The sequence below is a fragment of the Netta rufina genome (assembly GCF_964035555.1).
Source record: "Netta rufina genome assembly, chromosome: 12".
In the NCBI taxonomy this organism is placed as follows: Eukaryota; Metazoa; Chordata; class Aves; order Anseriformes; family Anatidae; genus Netta; species Netta rufina.
The window spans coordinates 12,944,607-12,965,938 of NC_140135.1; the positions used below are offsets into that span (position 1 = coordinate 12,944,607).

The 21,332-nt window shown below is 46.0% G+C and overlaps 1 protein-coding gene across 6 annotated transcripts in view; it reads left to right on the forward strand.

Annotated features, from left to right (window-relative positions):
• Positions 1-2,184: 2,184 nt before the first annotated feature.
• The window catches only part of PLS3 (plastin 3), a 49,972-nt gene continuing 30,824 nt past the window's right edge, over positions 2,185-21,332 (forward strand). The window contains exons 1-3 of one of the 6 annotated variants that reach the window (XM_084294374.1): positions 2,229-2,306; positions 7,849-7,995; positions 12,703-12,769. The gene's annotated coding sequence lies outside the window, so the exon portion shown is untranslated. Of the gene's footprint in view, positions 2,307-7,848; positions 7,996-12,702; positions 12,770-19,954; positions 20,140-21,072; positions 21,119-21,332 lie in introns of those variants that run through there. The other 5 variants (XM_084294371.1, XM_084294370.1, XM_084294375.1 and 2 more) reach the window with 5 other exon arrangements.

Consider the following 21,332-nt stretch of genomic DNA (forward strand, 5'->3'; position numbering starts at 1 on the left):
AAGCTAGTATCTGTGTTAATGAGTGCTTTTAACCGTAAATAATCACCTAAGATTGTGCATTTTTTGTTTGTTTTTGGAAAGAAGGTATTCACTAGTTATGTATAAATGAATCTTCACTGGACACATTTTGGCATCTCAGAATACAGTAAGTACATTGAGTATGCAATAAAAATCATAAATTGACCATGATGACTGTATCAGGATACAAAGCAGAGTTGTAGGTGAATTAATAGATTTGTCTGCTATAGCTAAACTTTAATAGTTTAATGAAGCCATGAGGAAATCCTGAAAAAGAGGCAACTGGTAAATGTTCAATATATTTAATACTTTACTCCCTCATTTGGAGAACAAAGAGTTGCCTGTTTCATACTACTGGTTTGGACAAAAGCAGGGCACAGAAACGTGTAATCTGCATTTTCTGAATAGTCAAGATGTACAAAGATGATTTCATGTCTCTAGCTCTTTTATGCTGGCATACTAGCAAAATCTGACCAAAAATCTGAAATGCAATTTTTGCCAAAATTCATAACCAGAATCAAAAATATACACAGTTCTGTCATGTCGGTAGTGCAATGTGAATCATTTGCCTAATATGAACACAGGACTCCCACCACAGAGCGTAAAATAGAACTAATCCTTTAAACCAGTATAAAATTACTACTCATCTCCTAAGAGCTAGTCTAATAAACTGATGAATATGTACAAGCTTCTGACATCCAATGAGAAATTCAGATGTACAAGGAAAATAAAAGGACAAGGGGAAGAGGGTCTGATTCTTCTCAGGAAGCTGTTCCTGCTAATGTGGAGTGGAAACTCCCACTGTGAACCATGTCGCTTCCATCATGTGGAACCACTCTGTGAGGTCTTTACATTTTGTAGCTTTGGAAAATTAACTAGAAAACAGCTTTTTCTGATGGTTTTGACAATGAAATGTGTTTTTCTTTATTCTGTAATGATTAGACTGACAGTCTTTCTGTAAATAATTCATAATGTGTGACTATGCATTTCAGATATGGAAATGTGCACCTGTAACATTGGTAACATACATAAATATTCATTACTATGGTTTTTATTGGACAGTTCTAGCTAAGTATGTCCTACATATATTTAATTTTTGAATAGAAGAGAGAGAATGATCTTGTTTTGGTATGCAACATACCTAATTATAGTTTGTTAGGTAGCTGTCACCTTTCGGCAAGTTTAATTTTCTCACAGTGGTGGAAAATAGTTAAACACACACAAAAAATTAGATGTGCTATTGCTTTATAAAAGACTTAACACCTTGCATTAATGTTCCTGTTTTATGTCTGATTTTTTTACTTTCTCACCTCTGGGCACAGACATGATTTGCCTTTCTGAACTGAAAAGGGTCTTGTGTGCCTGAAAGCATATCTGCTTTTCTCCTAAAACCAGAAGAAGCATTCAAACCTCAACCCACATTTTCTGCTGAGCCCAGTGGAGGTGGCAGTGTTGGGCTGGTGGCACACCATGCTGGGAAGCATGAGGTCCTTCATCTGAGATGCAGCTTTCTGGCCCAGCTCTGTGATAAACCTCTGGACCCCTGGTTCATTCTCTCTGTTCACTCCTTTCCTCACAGAGATGGTATTTGTTTTTCCTTTCTTAGTTCAAGGCTTCTCTTCTCAGGGAAAGGCTGCGGCAATGCCCCGTGCCCCACAGCGCAGAGTGCAGGGTGAAAGGATTGAGGCACCCCTGCACCCTCACACTTTTTGCGGGAGACTTTTTGTCTGGGTTGGCCCCCGGTGTGCCCACCTGCATCCTTAGCACCAGCATCCTCAGCACCAGCCGGGTGCTCGCTCTGGACAGAGAAAATGAGATTGCATGGGAGGAGGGGTGCGTGCCCTAGAAGAGGCAGGGATGCTTGTAGGCAGAAGGGAAGCCAGCTTGCAGAGATGCACACAGGGGAAGAACGAGGAAAGCTTCCAGGAGCGGGGCAACGCGTGCGTGGGATCGGGACGCGTGGCTGCGCGCAGGGGGGAGGCTTACAGGGCAGGAGCAGGCAGGCACGCAGGACACGAGGGATGCATGCAGTGCGGGTTAGGGCAGGGCAGGGCAGGGCAAGGCAAGGCAACTCCTCCCCGCCCTGAGTGACTCTCCCGACGCCTAATCGCCGCGCTGGGCCAACGTGATGTGCAGCAGCACGGCCCAATCCGGCCGGGGCGGCGGGGCTGGGGCGCGTCGAGCGCGGGCAGCGGGGTTGAGGCTCGGCACAGCACAGCACGGCTCGGCTTGGCTCGGCACGGGGCAGCACGGCGCGGAGCAGCACGGCTCGGCTCGGCACGGCGGCGGTGAGTGCTCTCGGCAGCTCTCCCAGCGCGGCTCCAACTTGCGGAAAGTTGCTGGCGCTCGTCCCCCCGCCCCGGAGGAGCGCCAGTCCGGGCGGAGCATCCTGCCAGCAGCGGCGGGGCGGGAGGCTCCCCCCGGCCCTTCTCGTCCCTTCTTTTCCCTTTCCTTCCCTTCCATTCCCTTCCCCTCCCGCTGCGCTCCCGGGACAATGGGGGCGGCCCCTGCCGGAGCCCCGAGCGCGGTGCGTGTCCGCCGCCCCTTCCAGCCCCGAGGCGGCGGCGGCGAGGGGCAGCTCGTCCCGTTTGGCCCCACAGCAAACTTCGCCCCCGGGGCCGAGCCGGGATGCGCTGCCCCCAGCCTCCCGTAGCGGTTTCCCGGCCGCGGCGTGGCCGGGCCCGGGCCGTGCAGAGGCTCCGGGATGGAGCGGGGGGAGCCGCCGGGGCCCGGCCCCTGCGAAACTTGAGGTTTTGGGGTGAGCCGCTGCGGGTTCCCGCAGAGCAGGACGCAAAAAGGGGGGATTCAGCTGGCGTTTAACTCTGATCTCTTGCGCAGGATAGCGCGGCCGGCGGCAGAAATGGCGAGGAAACTGGAGCCGGCTTCCCGTCTGAGCGAAGGGGGGGGGTGAAATAAAGTGAAGCAGTGGGGCAAGCGTGTGGGTTTATTTTTATACATCTCTAATTGGGACTGGGAGAGGAAGCGTCCCCGTGCTCCCCCGGACAATGGCTTCTTGTTGGGAGGCTGGGAAGGGAAGGGGAGCAGCGGGGAAATCCTCAGGAGGAGAAGCTGGAGGCTTTCCTCTGCATAGGGGAGGCTGGAGCAGCCTGGCACTGGCTGTAATAGCATCAAATTCTGATGCTAGCAGAGGTAACAGGCTCCACAGGCATGACTGTGCCCCAGAGCAAGTTTTAAATGTTTATCTAAGTGAAAATAGTGGTGAGACACGTGGAAGGGAATCCAACCTCCAGTTAATAGTAATGCTTCCCTGGGAGAGGCTGCATGTGTGTTTGCACTCTGTAGTAACATCCATACCTTCAAGCGGGGCATCACTTGGACTCCGTTTTTCTTCTTTCTTTCTTTTTTTTTTTTTTTTTTTTTTTTGCCTTTTCAGGAGAGCTGTTAGTATAGCTTTGAGCAAATGCCATTGAATTAGCCTGGAGGTTGTTATTGCTGTTACACAATCCCAGTGGAATGCCTGTGTGCAAGCTAGAGCTGGGCTTCCTGTTTTTGGTCAGTCTGTAGAAGAGACTATAAAAGATAATAGATATCTCAGATAAATTGCTTTTGCATGAGAACTTGGAGCCATTGTTCAACTAGTAACACTTGTGACGCCTCAAGTAAGCCTGGTAACCTGAGAAGAAAACCTCCTTAATGCTGGGAGACTTACTCAGAGTAACTTTAAAGACAACAGATGGAACCTGGATATAAAGAGGGAATAGTTACAGAGATCAACATATGTTAGTGCTGTTCATAATAATGTATAGAAATTCAATCTGTTTTGAAAAGAAACCTTGTTCAAAGAGGAGCTGCTGGTAGTTTGTCAGTGGTGAGCAGTGTTTCTGGGGGATTAGCTGACACAAGGCGAATCCCCTGGGTGCAGTCTTCTGTAGCTGATTTCAGCCCCAGGGGAGTTTGATGGATTTCAGTGTGGGGTGTGCCCACAGAGAACTTAAATTTCAGATCTGCTGGTTTGCATTTGAATACTTTTCGGAAAAATATACTTGAAAATAACTTGCTAAGAGAGATCTTTTTGGAACTGCGCTTATCGCTGCCCATTAATCTTGCCAAAAGTTTAACAATTTGAGGATGTTGCTTAGTTGTAACTGAGGTCCTTTGAAAGAATTCTCTGTGAAAGATGAATTACTCATTCTTTGTCTGTGTTAAGAGATCATAATGTGATTATTAAATTGAGTTATTCAGTGCTAGATATAAAGAACTGTGCTTAACCAGTGTCTTTGTTCTCTTATCAAAGCTCATCTGACAAAAGTTTTCCCTCCTATAAAGAATGCAAATACCTCCCCAGATTAAAGAATGCCCAGAACTCTAGAAACCTATTTACTAGTTTTGTCTAGATTAGCTTCACAGTGGGGAGGGCTCTGGGGACTGAAGACTTCATTAGATATTTGTCTGATAGATGCTTGGATTTGGGATAAATGCAGAGAAACTCCTTCCCCTGGGGCTCCTTTACTGAATTCTCTGCTCTGGGTTTCAATTGTTGTGAGATTAAGATGGTGAGTGAAGGAATTGCAGCCTTGTTAAATGGGTTTAATGCCACATCCACTCATGTGAGATCTAGTAGCTCTTTCCTGTGTTTACTTGGCTCCTGTGCAGCAACTTAACTTGCTTCAGAGAAATGGAAATACAACTGTTATGACTTCAAGAAGTGAATGAGAATTGCATCTTTTAATCATTGGTCAAAAAAGAATCTTAGGGACAGTAATGTGCTTAGCTGCAAGTGATCTAAGTATGCGCTTCTATAGTTAAACTTGTTTAGTAAAACTGTAAGTTCTCCATGTGGAGCATCAGTGCATTTGGGTGCATTTTTTGCTAATGTGGATAGCTTACTACATTGAGAGAAGAGAAATGCTTTCTTTTTTACATGGTTGATGGTGATATTGGGGAGGGAGTGCCTGTGATATTTCTGTATCTATATAGTCTCTTAATCCAATTCCTTATTAAATTGATGCTAGTGATAAGCAGTAAGTAACCTTGATCACCAAAGACAGCCTTGTTTAGCCTCTGAGTTGGTGTTTGGATGGTAGTAGTTCACTTGGCACAGTTGCCCAAGTACACCCTATCTGCGTTCTTGGTAACCTGTTTTGTATGACATTGAATGATAGATGGAGAAACATGAAGAGTTTTTTTTTTTTTTTTTTTTTTTTGGGGGGGGGGGGAGGGGAATGGGGAACACCATCCTAGGTATTTCTGTTTCACAGCAATCTTTTCAGATTTTTTTTTATTTATAATGTCTTGCATCTCTCCTTTCCTTTTTGAAATGCTGAGTACTGTAAACCAGAATCCTGTAGGGAGGTTTGTCCCTCTTCGGATACAGGCCTGTTGGCTTTGCCTGTGGCAAAGAAAGTGACAGGCAGCATTTCACCTATTTGTGTTATTCCATCACAGGCTGGGTTTCATGTAGCTCTAGTAGTGCCCCATAAAGTACAGTCCCAGCTCAGGCAGTACCTCAGAGCAGAGGCAATTTATGGTGCTGTGTTTGACTTGCAGTGCAGCAAGGCAGGTTGGTTGACCTGATGCATGGGCATGGGAGTAGTTTGGATTGAGAAAAGAGTTAGAAAGCTCATATGGAAAACGAAAAACAGTATGGTTTCACATGCTATGTTGTTGCTTTACAGGGTGGACTGGTGAAATTTATTTTATTTGGCTGCAACTTGGTTTAACTGTGTGCCACATAATAGCAATAAACAGCAGAAGAAACTTATGTTTGGGCTTTGTGTGTTACCTTTACCTCTATGTGTATTAGAGCAGTAATTCAGCATGGGAAGGCAGATTCTCATCTTTCTGCTCAGTGCCAGCTGTTTAAATATGTGACTGACAATCTATCAGCCTGCAATAACAGTTTAATTTTTAACTTACTGGTTACAACTGAGAACTGGGAACAGCTGCAATATGATAGGTTAATGTTTATGAACCAATTACTAAACTTTGTGTACTAGATACAATTGAATATGGACATTGAGCTCATCAAGCAGTTAAAGAAAGTTGCTAATTACGTCAAAAAGCCAAACATGAAGACAGAAATGTCTACCACTAGGTCTGCGTGAATGATAGTTAAATGTGGAATTTGAAAGAAGTGGAATTTAACGTGTATGCAGAGCAAAACATTCTCTTCATTTCAAGTAGATTAAGAAGAGTTGGTCTTAGTTTTGCAATGAGGGTGATGCAAGGATGTATTAATTTTATTTTTTTTTTGTTGGGTTGCTCTAATGAATGACACAATATCACCTTGTTTTCTCTCCGATCTATGGCTCCTCAAACCCTTAGATAGGCATCTGTTGCTGACATCTTTTCAGATATGTTCCTGTTGACACTTCGGGAATTGGAGCATTGCGTAAGCAGCCGTGGCTGTGTTTGCTGTGACCAGCTCACGGCTGAGTCTAGCGTGCAGCACTGCTGGCTGGGAGGTATGTATGTGGACAGACTGTTCCCCATGTCCCTCCCCTCTGCCAGTCCCAGAGATTGCTCAGCCTCTAACATACCATCAGCTCTCCCTGTCTGCACCATTAAAGCCTTTTCCAGCTCCAAGCTTTTCAGCCCAGAGGTGCCTCTGTCCTTGTTGCTGGTATGTGAGTAGGTGGGGAGGGTGAGAGTTGTGATCTCAGGACTGAAGGCAGCTGTGTGATGTTGTAACAGATACCTGGGCTCTGGGTGGTGTGGCTGGGAGAAGCAATGCTCACCGACCATCCTGGAGGAGCTCTGAGCAGAGGCGGCTCAGCTGACAGTGAGTGGCTGTAATCACTGTTAGCCGTGTGACTGCTGCCCATGAATGTGCTACTGTTGTGTCTTCTGCTCCACACATTTGGGTTTGTGTTCATCTGGATGTGCTGTTTCTTTTGAGCTTATTGGATGGCAAGGAGTTTAATGAAGGTATCCCTATTGTGGTCTGCTCTTGGGGTGCTGGTATGTGTGGGATGCTTTGGGAGTGGGTTGTGCTTATGCATGCCAGCATTTAGTATAGTTTCCAGCTGAAGTAATGGAGCAGGAAAACAGAAGTCCCCTCTTCAAAGGCAGGGGATGTGGGGCTGGCAGAGAGGATGTGGTGATCTGTGCATTGCCGATACCATGGACTTTGGTCCCAAAGAATTACTGCTGGTGGAGGTATTTAAGATTTTCACATGGAGGACACAATTGACAGCAGTGCTTCCAACAGGAGAGGTGTGCACCACTGGGGACATGGTGCTGGGGCATCCACTGGTCTCCTGGGAGCCTGTAATCTGTTGGCTTTTTTGGCAATAGATTAAAAATGCAAAGAATGACAAGCAAGTCCTGTCTGGCCCACTTGCAAGAATTATATCGTGTGTTCCTCTAACACAGTGGTTCAGGTCTGTATTCTGTGGGTTAACGCTTGGCCTGCTCAGAGCTGGTTTTGTCACTGGGTTTGCAAGTGGTGTAAAGATGGAGAGGTGGCCCTTGTCCTAAGAGGAGTTGCTATTGGCAGAGATGGAGCTATGTAAAGCCTTTCTTTCCCTTTTGCTTGTTGCTTCCTGTTAGTTTATCTCTAAATTTCAGCAGCCCTGTCCTCTGGTTTGTCGTGTCCAGGTGGAATGTGCTCCTGCATCACCATGACTGTCGCCACAGGGCACGTGCATTACTAATATTGGGGAAATGGTATGGAAGAAATAAAATAATTATTGGTTTGACATACAGCTGAGGATGTGGGAAGCAGGATGACTCTCTGAGATGTGAAGCTCTGGTTAGGACTGTGGCCGGTTGCTCGTGTCAATCCATATGGGCCATATGCCTCTAACCAATCTCCTTGTCTCATTTCCTCCTTTGAAATGCTTACAGCTGTTTTTCCTGCCTCTTCAGTAGGTTTTTGTTCCTGTAAAAAGACTGACAGCTCACAGATGCTCCTGGGAGTCCCTGCATAGCTGTGAAGAGAGGATATTACAGTGATCTTCAGGAGAAGATAAGTTGTAGTCTCTCTGCAGGAGGCCTAATTTCTGATGTTTTGAAGTAAGCTTTATTTTATTTGTTTCTTTTAAAGCTGAAAACAGTTTGTGTCATTCACTGTTTCCCTGATCACATAGGACACTTTGTGATGGGAAGTGAGAGACCAGGCAGTAGGTGCTGTCATTTGTCGTACTGCAAGGAAGGTGGGAATGGCATGGTAAAATATTTGTCTGTGTCAAACTGGGTTGAATGCCTTTACCTAAAGGAGTTGTTGGGATGGTGCCTGTAACAGGTAAAACCTAGTGGTCTGTTTATGTGATCTCACTCTCATTTAGGTACTGAGAGCATATGAAACATCTTTGCTTTTGATGGGTTGGTTGCCTGTTGGCCATAAACTCTAAGTAAGCAAAACTTCTATCATTTTCCAAACCTTTGACTTTGCTTTGTTTTGTTGTTGTTTTTTCTTTTTGCAATCCTAATGTCAGAAAAAATGTTGGTGTCCAAGCAGCTGTTGCACTGTTGTCAGAAATAGAAAGCCTTGTGTGAGATCCTGGTTGTATGTAGGTGGCTGGTGACCGCTTCCCTGTCTTATTCTCCTAAGAATTGCACTGCCGTGCAAGGAGCCACAGGCTGACTCTTCCTCCTGTAGAAAATAATGTGGGGCTGCACTCTTCTGTTCCCTGCCCATGTTTTAAATGGGAATTTGTAAACTGCTCTCAGAAGTAGAAAATAAAGTAATTCTGATTTATGTTCTTTTACAGCCTTGTTCTTTGGACTTAAAATACACAGGATAAGTCTGGCCCTTCCCTCTATTCACTTTTCATAGCCACCTTTGTTTTTTAATTTATATATCTTTTTATTCTAAATTCCTCCCATCCCCAAAATAGAACAGGCATCAGCCTGCAACCAAAGGCTGCCAGAGGTTGGTCTTGTGGGTTATAGTGGCTTTTTGGCCTGGTTGGAGACTGAGCCCCACCCGACATGAGCTTGGATTAAAAATAGCCTTTCTTTTCAGCAGGCTGAAAGCTGTGTACAACACGTTCATGTCTTGGCTTCTGGGGCACTGACATGGTGAGCCCTTCAGCTGCAAAATGGCTCAAAATCTGCTGCTAGCACACCAGAAAGCGTTATGGTGACCTGTGTCAGGAAGGTGCACAGCCAGGTGTCTTCTGCTCATGTGGTTATTGCAGAAAAGTTCTAGCCACGCTTCTTGCAAAAACTGATAGAGTTGAAAACTGTAGGCTGGTGACCACGGACTCGGCAGTCCAGTGGCCTGGAAAGAGCTCCTGGTCCGCTCTTGTTAGTGAAGATGGTTGGTTGCTGGGTGGAATAGATGCTGCGCTGCTGAGCCACGGATGCAGGAAGAAGTCAAAAGCTCTTTTTCTTCCTTAAATGCCTACCTCAGCTTAGTTAGTTGTGAGAAAAAACTCTGGCAGAAGTTATGGTGCTTCATTACCTGAGATGGAAACATCTTAGTGTGGTAGCAAGGTGTTTCATGGGTGGCAGGAGGACCCTGAGGCTCTCCTCTCTGAAAGGAGAGTGGAGCTGGAAGAGCCTCCTGGATGGGGAGGTGCTTTCACAGAGCAAAGTGCAGTGCTACCAGGTCGCATGAACTTGGCAGGGAGTTAGGTGAGAAAGGGCATTTATGCTGCTTACTTGGCTGGGGGCTGTGCATTCACTGGGAGATAGCAATCCTGGTCCCAAAGCACAGTCTCTTACCTTCCCTTGTTCATGTTGACCAGCATTATGATGCCCAGCAAGAACGGCAGCAGAGTTTTGGGGCTTCTCTGGCGTTAGGCTGCCGGTTTAGGTGTGCCCCAGCTCAAGAGAATTACAAGGGCTTGCAGACTGCTTCTGCCCTGTAGCCTCTCATGCTGTCCTGACTGTCCACTCCCTCTTCCCTCCTCTTAGAAAAGGAGGAAAAAAAAAGGGGGAAGCAACCTTTAAGAGCAGGAGGTTGACTAGTGCCTGATGTGGTGCCCATCTCATGCCCTCTGCCACCTATTAAAAAAGCCAAGCCCCAAAAGCCGAGGCTTCTTGGGCAAGTGGGAATGGTTGGCCTTAGGACAGCAGAGGGAAGGGCTGAGTGTCTCCTTGTTTTGGGCATCAGTTCTCTGCCTAGTAAATCTCAACCATTGACTTCTTACCTTGTTTTGCGTTGTTGTCCAGGCTTAGGAGGCAGCAAGTTGTTTCACAGAGTGGTAATAGTGCCAGCCACTCACTGTCCCCTGCTGGAGACAGTGGCATGCAGTCCCTGTGGGATGTGGGGCTGGAAGCCCCTGTCCACGAAATCCTCCAGCTCAGTCCTGAGCCCTGACAGGTGCTTTGGATAAATACATGAGCAGGGAGCATGAGAGAATAACAGAGATGCAAGGAGCCCGTGTGGTGCCTGTTTCATGGCTATTTCTGACTAGCATGCTTCATGGGCCTGGAATGGTTTACGTGACCTTGATGATCGAACGTCTCTCTGAAATGCCTTTTTCTCTTCAGTTTGCTGTGGACTCCGCCTTGGCCTGTTCTGTTTCTGGTTCTTCTAATCTAGGCTAGACTGTAGTTTAAAAAAAAAACCAACAACCTTCAAGATGGGAAATATTGTCTCATTTATAAAAACCTTTGTAAGCAGTCATGAAACTGACTGAAGAAGGGTGGTAGGAGGACTTTTTTTTTCCTCCCAGAGTCTAGGGACAGAGCCTTCATCCTTTGTCTAACTTAGTTGCATGTTTTTACTTTAGCTGAGAGTCAAGGGGCTATTAGTTCACATCTCAAATACTTAAAGTGGAAAAACTGACTCCTGCAGTTATTTCTTTACTAGACATTTTTGTGCTGAAGGGAACTGAGATTTTTTTTTTTTCCTTGAAAAGAATGTTAGCTAAGCTGCTTTTAAAATTATATAAGTACAGGAACTTAAATGAGGCAACATGAACTGCTGCCCACTGCAGAGGCAGGTCAAGACAAGGAAAACCTGCAAAATACCAGGAGAAAAAGCATAAAGAAGGAAGTCTGATCTGTGATGTCTCCGAGACAGGCAGAGTGACGCCAGATGTGCTGCTGCTCTGTACCAGTTTTTCCAACACCAGGTGCTGGATGAGGCTGCAGTTTGGGGAGATGCTGTACTTTTGCAGGAGACGTCAGCGGACACCAGTGCAGCAGCTGGGGTATGCTTGGCTCTGGCATGCAGTAGGTAATCCTCTGCTTGCCCTGGGGCCTGTTTGTGGGGCTCCTGCCCGTTTTATTTGACAGAACTGCTTCTGTTGCCTTGGCTCCAGATGATGGGGAGGCTGTCCTGCTAGAAGAAGGTAATTAATTGCAGAGCTCTAGCTAGGGAAGTCCTCTGGATTCCTACTGGAATTACAGCATCTCATTGAAGCGGCAGGAAACAAAGCTTAAGGAAAATCTCCTTTGTTCTCCCTTTTTTAAGATCAACATATGAAAAGTATTTTGATGGTAGAAGGAGAATAGGAAGACACGTGATTCTGCCCTCAAATTAATATATGTGGGACAGATTTTTGCCAGTATGTTAGGGATTAATTTAGGGCTCTCCAGTGTTGAATGCCCAAGATGCTTAAACTTGCACCCCTTCTGGATTAGATGAAAGGTGATGTGTAGTGTTTGTGGAACAATGTTGCACTGTCACCTGTGTGTCAGTTGCATGTTCTTCTGTATCTGTTGTGATTGAATCTGAAAATTGCAGCTACAATCCTGCTTTTCTGTATGCTTTTAAAGCACCTTTGTAGCTTGTTGTTGCAGGAGTTGATAAGATGAGGTGTGATCCTGCTTCTGCATGCTGGAAGTCCCATGTAACACTGGTACGTTAGTGGCAGGAATATGGGCTATAAGTGTTGATAGAGTGGTGAAATGAGTCCTGGTTGCTGCCCTGCTTTTGCTGGGAGAGCTCAGGGCAGCCCCTCCCAGCAGGCGAAACTGCTGGCTGAGCACCGAGGCTTTCAGCATTTCCGAAACAGCACTAACCAAGTGGAAACTCGAATTCCAGCTACCCATCCCTGAAATTGGCATTCATACTTCATGAAGCAGTGTTTCAGCTGGGTCATTGGCTAAACAACATTTGAAAGATCATAAATCCTGGGTCCTTGTTTATGCTGCCATCGCAATCTTATTTTCCTTCCTGATAATCAGCCGGGAAGGGTCTGTGGAGCGTTGTTTGGGTTTGGAGCAGGGCTGTGGTTTTGAGATTCCAGGATGCTGAGTCTCATCCCAGGGACAGGCTTGGATGCTGTCCTGCCTCAGAGCTTCTGTAGTAGGACCCTAATGAGCAGGCTGATACTCAAGTCTGTTGCTGTTTTCGTTGAGCTAAAACAGTGTTTGCTTTTTGCTGTAACTGCTGGATGTCTGCGGTGGAATATACATAACATATATTCCACTATAAATCCTGTAGTCAAACATTTCCTTGACCCAACATAGAACAAGGTGCTTGTCTCCAGCTGGTCACAGGAATGAGGGAAGTGAGTTCAAAAGCCATATTGCAATTAAGCTCTTTCTTCTTGAATTCTGCATAAAACGTTGTGCCTCCAAAAACAGATTGAGGACTTTACACACACATTACCCGTTTCCTAAAGTAAAGTTATGCAGTTACAATTGGTATTGTGCAGACAGGCAAGGGGAGGAGGTTTGCCCTGCCTTTAAGATTTTTTTTTTCTGTGATAGCAATGCTTTGAAGGAGGTCAACAGAGAACAAATGAAAATACAGCTAGAAATGTATTCCAGTCTTCGTGTGCTCCTACAAGTAATGACCAATCTTGAGTCTTTGTTTAGGTAAAACTCACCTTTCCACAGAGGAGAAAGGGGAAACTGGGCCTTCAGAAAACTGCAAGTATTTTGTGTAAGTGTCCCAAATGTCTGTCTGACCTAAACTTTAGCCTGTTCCTTTCTGCTCTGTTTGGCCAAGACTGGGACTAAGCTTTCTTTGGGGACATGGATGGGAGGTTCCAGTGCAATTCTGCCTCTGCCCTGCTGCTGCCTACCCCTTTGTAACATTCTCGTTGATCTAATTTCCAGCTGGTCTCTTGCCACTGTTTAATATAAACCAAATGCTTTAGCAAAGGCAGCGTAGTCAGACTACTTGTTGAAAAACTGAAAAACTTACATTGCCTGTGCCCGGCTAAGAACTCTTGGGAGTTATGCAGCTTTTTGGGGCGGGTGGTTACAGCAGCACCCAGCCTACTTTGCCCCTATTTAGAGCCATCGCTAATGGCACAGCCTTTTTTGCCTCCCTCCCCCAAGGGATATATAACCTTCTTATGGGTTATATAGGATAGTTTTAGTCTCTTTGCTCTCTGCCTTCTGAAGGTCTATGGAAAAAAAAATCAAAACACCATGAAATGGAGTGAGATTCAACCCTGTACTAATGGCCTTGAAACCCCCTGTTATGCAAGAGTCTTTATGACTGGCACTGGTCAATAATTCATGTTAGCGATTAAGGCTTTGTGCGTTGGGTTGAAAACAACTTGGCACTGAGCTGTGCATTGCTGTTTCACATGTTGGTTGCATTCACAGATAACATTCTGGATTAGCATTTGGATCTCTTTGGTCTAATGTGTGCTGTACCTGTGGTATTACTGCTCACACGTCCTGCCTGAGCTGCACAGTTACTTCGTGCCTTCTGTCAAATAGCATGCCTTGCTTAGACTTGGCTTTGTGGAGAATCTGTAGATTTTTCTTTTTTTTTTTTAACTTGGAAGGATGAGGGTTTTTTCCACTGTAATTCATAAAATATTAAACTCAGCAGCAGCAGTAGTAGTAGACTTCAGAGTATAAGAAGCCTGCAGTCAAGGCAAAGAATGGCTTCACAGGACAGAGGTCAGTCTGCTACCAGGAGCTTTTTTTTTTTTTTTTTTTTTTTGTGGGCTGGAAAACACGAGGCAGCTTGCTAATTAACAGCATAATGAGCTGTACGGTGAAGATAGCAGTCTAGGGACCTGAAGGCTATGAGTGACAACTTGCACTGTATGTGTGAGTGGTAATCTAGTACACTCATTTTTCTACACATCTGAACAGAGTGCAAAGGCTGTAGGAACTGCTGGAGTTGGCATCTCCAGCAAATCCATCCTACAGAAAATTTCCTGCAGTGTCTCAGGTAAAAGGAACAGTTCTAGGGGAAGCCAACAAATCTAGCCTCAAGCTAAATACCAGGAAAAGCTTCGAGGTCCCTTGAGATGAGATTCTGGACTTGTCCAATGCAGCTGAATTTATAGGCCCACTTGCACAACTGAATGAGCCATGTGCCAAAATCTTCAAGTCTCATGGCTCTTAGCTACCTCCAGCATCTGACAGGATGCCTGGGTGAGATACCAGTGTCTCCCTAAAGGTCCTGGTGGGCTGGGCTGGGTGTGTGACTGCTTCCCAGATTGGTCTGTGATTGCACCACCATTGCCCTGACTCCTCAGTGGTGAAACCTTTTTAATGGTGTTAGGTGACCCACAGATGAGTTGTGTGGGACTGAAGAGCCACCCAGTGGCTGTCTCCCACAGCCCCACTGCTAGCCAGGATCATTCTGCAGCAGACTGGTCTGGACAGTGGTCAACAGCTGACCAAAATTCTGCTTACTGGTCTGAGCAGGCTGTGACCAAAGTGGTGTAACCTCATCTCACGTATAGGTGGAAGATGTTACGCAGTTCCTGACCTCTGGTTCTGCATAATTGCCAGGCTTGCTACAGTCCACAGATTTATTTTGAGAGCCACATCCTTTTTGCTGTTGTAATCTTATTTTGAAGATTATACCAATTTGCCTTCTGCTTAGTAGCCTAATGAGCTGCTTCTGTAGACAAGTCACTGGTTCTGCTTGGTATTAGAGATGGCTCATTTGCTGTAGGCTTCTCAAATCAAAATGAGGCAGAGTGCTTGGCTTTGTAATAGTGCCTATATTTTAGTGTTAGATAAGTGGGTCCTTTCCTTGGAAAAGTCTGGTCTGAGTAGCTGGAAAGTTTACAGAGACACTGCCGCCACTCAGACTGTGCAATGTTCATTACTGATGGGAGGTAACAAGGCTTATGTCAGACTTGAATTAACTTCTTGTGAACAAATCTGCAGTTTGTATTGTGGTTCCATCTGCAGAAAAAAAACTTTTCCTTTGTATTTTTTAAAAGTTCCTTTTTTTTTTTTTTTCCCTGCATGTCAAGACCCCACTATAAAAAGCTACACTTCTATTACACTGCAGGTTTTGCGACGTGACTTGGACTGTATCCTCATGGAATAAACTTCACGTGGACACTTGATATGTCTCAATTGTAAATGTGACTAAATTGGGCATTGCCAGAAAAGGGATCAGAACAGCTGTTCTGTTTAGAAACCTTCTGTTTGGGCAGTTGTGTGTTCTGTAACAGTGTGATTCCAGTGTAAAACATTGTCTTCTTGAATGGTGACTTAGTGTCCAGAAGAATATCCACATTCTTTAGGTGAGCAGAGGAATGCCTGAGCCACACAAAGGATGGGCAGCCCTGGCATTTCAACTGAGAGATGTCTGTGCCTTCAAGACCCTCCTGGCAGACCGCTTGCCTCCCTGTCCTTTTCCTTTCTGCAGTGGCTTGGTCCATGGTGTGGCTGAGCTGGTGCAGCTGGGGCGCAGTGCAGGGCTGGTCTCTCTCTGCTTTGCCCATCCCTCAATGTGCTGACCCCACAGCGAGCTGGGACTGAGGAGGGGGTGAACGTGGTGGCCTGTGGATGGCAGCACGCACTGATGCCTGCCCTGCTTGGCTGTAGTTCTGCTGTGCTAAGGTCTCCTCTCTACATGCTTCAGTCCTTATCAGCCTTCGTCTCATGCCATTGTAATCACCCAAAGAAAAAGCTTTTCATTGGAGCCAATTTATTACAACCCATGACAGGCGCAAGGTGCACTTTGTGGTGGGTCAGGTGGAGGTGCAAAACTGGCTTAAAAAGACTCTCTGGTCCAGATTCCTTTCTCTTGCCTCTGCTCTGGCTCAAAGATGTTGCAGAAAGGATGGGAAGGTGCCCCTGCTCAGGCCTGTGGGACCCATGGTACCACCCACCCCTGAAACTTCGTGGGTGTTGGCTGCTGCCTGTGAAACACAGCAGATACGAGAAGCTTTTTGCAGTGACAGTGCAGAAAGTGTTCACAGCTCATCTGTAGTCTCGTTTCACAAACAAAACAAAACCCTGTAGTCCCTGTTGCCCATGATCTCAAGGGAATAACTCGTTTTTTTTTTGTTTTTTTTTTTCCTCCTCCCTCCATGTATCCCCTCTCCACACCCACCTCTGTCTTTAGAATTTAATAAAGTGGGTGAGTCAGTACTAAATAAAGCCTTCTTCCGGCATCATCTGCTTGTGGCTCATTTCCTGAAGCTGACATCAGTGGAGCCTCTGATTTCCTTATGAAATAGTAAGACATGAGATATCCTTTCCACAGTGGTCTGGGCATACTTGCTGACTTCTCTGGTGATTGCATGACCCCCTGCTCTAAGCTGTGAAGAGCTAGTTAGTTAATTAGTGTGCTGAGCTCTGCTGGAGCACAGGGTAGATCGGGCAAGTCCTCAGATGGATTTTACACTGCAAAATCACACTCTAGTTTGCAAGCATTTTAAAAATAAAGACAAACTTTCAGACCCTACTGCATATGCAGGTTTTTATTAAATAAGCATGAGCCTGACTAATGTCTTGCTTTCTTCCTGGTGACAGACTTGTTGAAAGAGTAGCTCAGAAAGCTATTAAGGGGGAAATCTCTCAAAGACAGATTTTTTTTTCTTCTTTAAAGAGACTAATAAATCGAAGAGATAAGGTCAAATACTTGCTCCTTGGTTGTCAAGTCCTTCTACAGATGTTTACTTGGTGAAATGTACTTCGCAGTTGGTCAGCATCTGAAGGTGAATGCAAGAAGTGCATAAAACCTGTTTGTGTTTGAAAAGCACAAGAGAGAGTGCTTCTGTCCATCTCTGCATAACTTCATTAAAATCTTTGTCTTTGAAAGAGAATGGACAGAACTGGGGAAGGGGAGGGTATGGTGCTTAGTAAATGGTCGCTGATCCCAGTCCAAATGAGAAGGTGATTGACCATCAACTTTGCTTTCCAGAGCCCCCTGACTTGCAAAGTGTGGTGTTTTCTGTTTGGTAGAATAAACTATATAGGTTATAGGGCTACTCTTCCAACTGGTTACTCTTTTTGCCCTTTCTCCTCCCTCTCTTTTGAAGGAAGGGGATGCTCTTGAAAATGCTTGGTTCGCTGAGCAGTTGTTCAGTGGTAACAAGACAAAGAATGCAAGATGTGTGAGTGTACTGCTGCAGGGCAGGTAACTGAGGCTGAAAAGTTTTTCTTGAATAATCTTGGCCTTCCCTGTCACTTGTTACTTGTCCTCCTGTTTCCCCAGCTCGCACCACACCTCTACAGCACCAGAGCAGGCGAGGGCCAGGCTGGGGCAGGAGGCTGAGCTGCGTTTGCTGCCCCTGGCAGCCTGCAGGGTGGCGAGAGCAGGGGCAGCAGGTGCAACATCACTGGGTGGGTGTGTGTGAGGATCATGGCAGTGCAGAAGGGGCCATCAGTGGGTGTCAATGCTCTGCTGGACTGGTGTAACATAGAGGTGCTGGGAAGGGGGGTGCACCATGTCCTACATCACCTGGATGGCAGAGTGGAGCCCAGCAAACTGCTTTTTGAAGCAGGAGGTGGAGGTGCCCCCATTCAAAGTACTTCCCCAGAAGTGGTTGGTGGTTCTTGTATAGCTTCCTGTATTACCATAGCATCTCTTGACATTGCTAGCTAGGGCTAGAAAAGGGTTCTTCTGGAGGGGGCTGGAGAGCCTGGTGTCCAGGAGCAGGTGGTGGTGTTTGCTGGGGAGAGCTGTGGGGTCACCCAGTCCGCTGTAGCTGAAGGTTGCCACGTGGTACCATTCCTTGCTTCCCCAGAGCATTACCAGGGCAGGGGGTGAGGGAAGAGAAGAAGAGAGGGGAGAGGTGACTCCGGGGCTACTCTCTCTGTTGCCTCATCACCTGGCAGGCGGTGGCTGCTCCTGCAGCTCTCTCTGAGTAACTTCTGGAGGGCAAATACGTGTTAGTGGCCTCCCAGTGAAACTTGGCAGCGGGAGCCAGGGAGGAGACGCGTCCTTGCGCAACGATGCGCTGGAGGGATCCTGTCCCCGGTATGTCAGCACCTCCCTGCAACTCAAGGGCGTTTTTGCTGCTGGTGACGTCTTTTGCTGTTGACCCTGACAGCACCACTGTCCTCCTTCCTGTGTGTGGGTTTCGGTCTGTGGTCCTGGTACCATTTGTGCCTCTCTGCATCCCTTCTGGACACAAGTACTGTCGGCAAACCAACCGGGGGAGGAGGGGAGGAAGGTCTTCAACTTAATGAATCCTCTTGCTCCAGCCACATATTTTAATGAGAGGATGGTTGATTTTTCTTTTGGTGTGTTGTGGTCAGGTTCCTCTGCAATGAGATGTGTGCTCCTGGGTTGCTGACAGTGATGAAGGAAGGGCTCCTCATCCCGTGTGCACCCCTTGCTGCATGGGTGCTTTCCACTTTGCGCAGGAGAGCGGATGCTTTGTCACCTGATCAGAGCACCTCAGGCATATCCTGTGCTTCCCTAAAAGGCTTTCTTAGGGAGGAAGAGGAAAATACGCTGGTGCAGTGGGCTGATTGTAAAACTCCTATTTTGGAAGCACATGGGGAGCCGTGTTTGCCCAGCCACACTGGAGGAAGCGGGCTGGGAGTGGCGGGGAGCTGTGCTGGGGCGTGCCACGGTGAGGAGTGGTGCTGGCGCTGCCGAGGCACTATTTTGGGTTTGCGTGTAATTGCAGGTTGCACCAACAAGGCTGGGTTTGGAGATATTTAGAGAGCTGAGTGCTTTTAAAGCTGCAGAACAACTGGCTGCTGCCGATCCTCTACAAATGTGGAGGATGGGTGTGTTTCACGCACACCCTGTGAGCGCAACCTCGAATTCTCACCATGGAGCCACTGAGCATCTGTGTTGGCTGAGGACAGTGGGTGGCGGTGCCCTTTCCCTCCTCGGCAAAGGGAACAGTGGCAGCTAGCAGCCCCATAGGGTGCATTACTCCTACCTGGAAAAGAAAAGTGAATAAGTAGAGGTTTAAAGCTCCATGGGCTGCTGGTGGCTTTTAGTTATCTGCCTCTGTAGCGTGGGTCTGACACCTACAAACTTGCAGGTGCTGCTTTTCTCTCCCAGCAACGCTCTTGCCAGAGGCAAGGGGAGGAGATTTTTCTTTCCCCTCCCCATATCAGGCGTTGCTCCTATCCAGCCCTGAAGGAGCCAAGGACAGAGCTGTCACGGAAGAAATCACAGTCTAGTTTGGGAACTGAGTTTTTGCATGTTGTCTCTAAGACCAGTAAAGCCCCAAAGCCTAAAACTTCCTAAAACTCAGTGTGAGTTTTTATTCTGTGGTATGTTTGCACATAAAACAAAAACGGAGAGGGACTAAACTTCCTGAAATTAATATATTCACTTTATGTTGCGTGGTTGCCCCAGGACTTCAGGTTTTTTTTTTGCTGTTGTGGGTCAGACAAACTCCCTACACCCAGGGACCGACTCGAAGCTGAGCCCAGCTGCTGATGCAAGTCAGAGCAGCGTTGAAGCTGCTCTTCCCAAATCCCATCTGATGTACAGGCAACCTGATCCCAGTGGAGTGCAAAAGCGCTTTTCAAGCCAACTTCTTTCTTTCTAAGTTGCAGCTGCAGTTCTCGGCTTAAAAAACTCTATTTTGGTTTTCATTATATTTACCATCCTGAGGAAGCTGGCAGGTTGTGGGTTTGGGGTTGGGTTTTTGTTTTGTTTTTTTTTTTTTAAAACCTCTTTTGAAACTTTACAGCTGGAAGCTAAATTTTAAGGTGATGCCCAAGAAATGGGACCAGGCAGTGACTCACTTCCCTGGCTGATGTAATTTAAAAAAAAAAAAAGGAAAGAAAAACAATGAGCCTATTGGTCAAGTATTTTTAATTTTTCTAATGGTCACGAGTTCTTCAAATTCTTTACTAATTCAAGTATTCTGCTTATTGGTAAGTGATGTTCTCTCCTTTTCACTATAGGAGGGCTCAGGCATTGTGGATTTATCAGGGAAGGAAAATTCTGAAATACGTAGTTGGAAAATCTCACTTAACCTTTTTTGGTGATTTATTCTGTTCCTGTATGTTGGATCAGCTAAAAAAAAAAGAAGTGCACATTTCTGTTGCTTGTCTTTTTGGTTGGTAGCAGATGTCTGTATTTTCCTCTGGAGCAGACTGGGATTTATTGTTGAGGTAATGCAATATATTGCTATGTGTACCAGCTCTGAACTTGGTATTTACCACCCATTTAGACCACATCTGTTTTTGTTGTTTGTTTTGGTTTTGTCTTTATTGTTGGGTATTTTATTTGGTTGTGGGTTTTTTGTTGTTTTGGTTTTGTTTGGAGAAGCAGTGGGGTGAAATAGGCACCATCCTACTGAATATGGGCTGAGACCAAACAGATCTGGCTTCTCATCGCTCTGTAAACTTCTGGTGGTCTTAAAGCTTTCCACAAAATAAGTGCTTCGAGCAAAATACAAGCTCTGTGTTGCTATTTGACTGGACAAGCTGAGACTAATCTGTAAAAATAACGATAAATTTTTTAGTGATGAGTATATATTAATATATGTATGTGTGTATTTGTGCATATATATGTAATGCATGTATATAATTTATACTAAGCTATAAAGATTTTTATATAAAATATAAGTAAGAATAAGAACATACACATAAATGCACACAATTTTATATTTTCTTCATATACAAATATATAAGAAAAATATATAAAGAAAATTATTTGCTTACCTAAAAGCTTTATAAAAAGCTTTATACCTTTGTATAAATTATATGCATACATTTAATATGTACACATATGTATATAAGAGGTACATGTATGTTTATACATGTGTATATATGTATATGTATGTATAAAATACAATATTTTGCTTACCTAAAAGCTTCATATCTTAGTGCCTTCTGCTCCCAGGTGCCGGGCACTAAAGGAACAAAAGCCAGTTAGGGGCAGGGGGTGCCCCCTTCCTCCTTGCCTGTTTATGGGATGCTCTGTGCCACCCTGTGGATCTCGGGCAGTGCCTGCCCACAGCGCAGGGCAAGCGCCCATTGGGTGGTGGGTGGGCGGGCAGCAGCAGTGCTGGGCTTCCAGCTCCGTGCTGTGGGCGTGGGAGACGCTGCCGCGCTCGCATGAGTTGCTGCTGCCGGGAGAGGAGGCGAGGTAAGGGAGGCTCGCTGCGGGCTGGCTCCAGGGCTGCACTGCTGCTTGGGCACCTGGCTGCCGAGCCGCCAGCACACACCGGGAGCTTGCTGTCCTGCGACTGCTTGTGTTGCTTTTCTTTAGTGGTTTATCCTCTGCAAAATGTATAGCGACCGCTAGTGCTGTAGCGGATAAAATAGTTCTAGTCGGAATCAAGAAGATGAATTGTGAGTTT